The sequence below is a fragment of the Malus domestica genome, chromosome 10, assembly GCF_042453785.1.
Source record: "Malus domestica chromosome 10, GDT2T_hap1".
NCBI classification, from domain to species: domain Eukaryota; kingdom Viridiplantae; phylum Streptophyta; class Magnoliopsida; order Rosales; family Rosaceae; genus Malus; species Malus domestica.
This window is the reverse complement of record NC_091670.1, coordinates 5,352,997-5,356,930: the sequence shown is the minus strand read 5'-3', so window position 1 is coordinate 5,356,930 and position 3,934 is coordinate 5,352,997.

Sequence of the window (3,934 nt, the reverse complement as noted above, 5' to 3'; positions counted from 1 at the left end):
TCTAAACTCTAGATACAATAGATAAATAAGTAACTTGGGCCCAATAGTGTGGGCTCGCGCTAACACTCCCTTAATTTTGTCGATAGAACATCAATGTTTAATTTGTTGGGTAAGTTATGATATACTCAGTTGGATCCTTATTGAGAACATATGCAAGTTGATCTTACAACTTCATGAATGACAAAAAAAAAATTAATCCAGCTTATAATTTGTCCTTGATGAAATATCTATCAAGTATCAACTTCAACATGTTTATTCTGATCACATTGAACTAAAGTGTGTGCAACAACTATCACGACTTTATTATTATAATAAAATTTCATGGGGCTTCCAAGTCTAAAATCCAACTCAGATAACAAATTACAAATCCACAATAATCATAAATACCATGTGGCATACCCTGTAACTCAGACTTAACACTTGGTCTTACTACAATATTATGTTTCTTGTTTCACTAGGTACAAATTGCATAAACAAATATGAAATAACCTGAAGTAGAACGTCTATCAATGAATGAGTCTACGTACCCGATCTACATCTATGTATCCAATGACATTTAAATGTCCATGTCTTGGACTTAGAAACATAAGCACTAGGTTAGTGCAGACCTCATGTATTTTAGTATGTGATTGATGACCTTATAGTAAATACTAGTAGCACACATGTAGTTGTTGAAAATACTCAGTATTGTACATAAATATCATGGGAGATCTTCTCCGTACCCAGAGGATTCTTCAATCTTGGCTGTTCAAAAGAAAATATCTTTAATCTTAGCCGTTCAAAAAAAAAAATTGAACGGTCAAGAAAATGTTTGACGCCATTGGAATAGGAAGCTACAATGGCAGCAGCGACCATCGTATCCTTTGCATCAAGGCCCTAACAATATGTTGATGGTGGGAGGGGTTGAGAGGGGAGTGGAGGTGGAGGAGACAATGGCGTCGTTGGGATCAATGGCTTCGCAGTCATATTCGAGGCAAGGTTGCGATCGTGGCTTCGCAGACCTGTTCAAGGAAGAAGAAGCTATGATGGCTTCACAACTGTGCCGGAGGCAAAGCTTGCAGCAAATTTTCAAGATTCAGAGGATCCGAATGTAAGGGATCAGAAGAGTATCCTTTCCCTGCCTCATGAGGAATAAGTATATATTAATCTTCTCAAAAGCGTTGTTATTTGGTGCCTAATCTTCTTGCTTACACAATTTTTTATCCATCTCAATCAGAGTATTGTGGATGCAAACTTCATACGGTTGGATTGATGAAATCACACATACAGAATAAGAAGCATTATTAGCCTAATTGATGAACACTTGAGAAAATGGGGGAGGGTGTTCGACAAATGGTCTTTGATGCTAAAGCCAGAAATAGTTGAAAGAAGCTATATCATCATAGAGAATTCTAATTAGTAAGTAAAGATTACCTATTTCTTTGTTTAATATGGCTATTTATAGGAGAGATTTTCACAGGCAACTGGGAAGTAAGCTTGCAGGCCATACTATGCAAGCCTCTATGTTTTGCTAGTGTGGTGCTTACCACACCCAGCTGGCATCTACAGGAAGTACCTAATGGTAGGCCTCTAGCAAGTTGATGCGCCAGAGTGCACGACAGGATTTCGAAGAGTCAACCTCTGCTTCATTGAGATAGGAAAGGCATAATGGCAGGAATAGGGGTATCATAGGCCCAAAGGACGCATTGATTGCATATGAACCTGAAAGCTCATGACCTATATAACAGCCATAAGCTTTGCCCTTTAGAGCAAGTCAACCAGGGACTTTTAGGCTGGCACCCAGCACCATTAATGGCCCGGCACCCAGCCCAGTGGATAGGACGGCACCCAGCTTAAGCTGGTCCCTAGGCACGTGCAATACATGCGCGTGTGGCCGCGCGTCCCGACAGGAAAACGTGAGGGTGGCCAGCCAATGCAGGCGCACTTAGGGATCTGATGGGGAGGTCGCGTGTTTGTTTCTAAGCCGTTGGATTTCCAACGGCTAGTTTTCTGGACCGTTGGAAGTTTGAATTTGACATCCAACGGCTAGTAACGTGGCTAGATCTGGACTGTCCGATCCAGAGATCAACGGTCCACGTTTTTTCCCCCAATTTTTTTTTTTAAATGGCACAACAGTCAGAATTATGACCGTTGGCCATGTGTCAACATATAGGCTGTTGGATTTGAATCTTTTTTCATATCCAACTGTCCAAATTAATTAACTAAATTAAAATTAATATAAAAATACAAAAAAATTAAAAATTAATAAAAAATTAAAAAAAATTTTCTATAAATACCTAACCATCATTTTCCACCTTACATCACATTTCAATATTTTCAACACTTTCTACCAAAGTTTTCATATAATTTTTTAGTGAAAAAAATGACTACGTGGAAGCTCATCGAAGATGTTACGTTGTGTGAATGCTGGGTTCACGCTACTCATGACCTGATTACGGGTAATAAGATGGATAAGCGAGAAATGTGGAGTAAAATTACAAAAGCGTTTTGTGATGTACATGGAAAAGACACCAAAAGTAGTCAAGGTCATTGGAAAAAACTCAATGCATCATTTACTTGTTGGAAAAACGTTATCTCTCATGCTTCCGGTAATTTGCGTAGTGGTACAAGTTTAGCGGATTAAGTGACAATATTTTTATTTATTTATATGTATTCCACCCACATCAATATTTTAATTTATTTATTTGTGTTACACCCGCATTTTATAATACTGTCTTATCCCACATTTATAGACATTACAAGCACAAGCATTCTACAATGCGAAGAACCACAACAAATCATTCAACAAATGGGAATGTTGGCAAATTGTCAAAGATTGCCCCAAATACAAAATTGTGGCAACCAGTCCATAAGGTGTCATGCACGACATGTGTACACAGTTCGCTAGAAGCAGACACGGCCGAACAGGAAGAAGACACGACCGTACATAAAGAAGACACATTTGAAGAAGTGCCGGAAGGGATGCCCGAAGAAGTGCCAAAGACCCAGGCGACTTGTCGATCCTTAAGGCCTCAAGGTAAGAAGGCGGCAAAGAAAAAAAAGAGTTCTTCCAAAAATGACTACACAAAATATATGGACGAACTTGCGCGCCAAGGTGAACTGAACATGGCGCGGAAGCGGCTAAAGATGAGGAAAAAGTTGCTGCTATGGCAGCAATATTAGCAGCTACTGAGAGACGTGATGCAGCGGCTAAGAGACAAAGAGAAATAGTTAATCAAGAAAACGAGATGCTTAGAGATGAAAGGATGGCTCAAGCAGATCGTGACACTATGAACAAGCCTCTAGTAGGATTGTCTCCGAATTCAAAATATTTTTGGACATCGGAAAAAAGAGATGTGGTACGAAGGAGGCGTGCAAGAGACGCGGAAACAAGTCGATGGGGTTCTAGCTACACAGATCCTAGCAACGAAGATCCTAGCACCACACATCCTAGCTCCACAAACTTTGTATAATTTTGTTTTTATTTTTAGTACTTTATTTAATTTCGTCTTAATTTTTAGTACTTAATGTAATTTCGTCTTTATTTAATCCTATCCTAAATAAAAACTATTTTATTTATTTATTATTTTATAAACAATTTAATAATATTTTAAATGGGCTGAGTGCCAACGCATTTTGTAAGGGTAGAGATCATTTGTGCTAGTGTATTTTTTAGGGGTGGAAATGCATTTGGTCTATTACTGTTCATTACGATCTATCACTGTTCACTGAGTGGATTAAATGAGCTGGGTGCTGATGTATTTTTTTAGGAGTGGACTTGCTCTTAAGATCAGATATGGTCTGCTATTGTAATGTAAACGCATTTTGTATCAAGCTTCTTACATTTAAGTCAAATTACAAAATGGCAATTCGACGCCATTCGACGTACCACCTAGTTGGCCGACGTGACATGCAGGTAGGTTTGATTTAGTTTAGGTAGTGGTCTATTTTTATC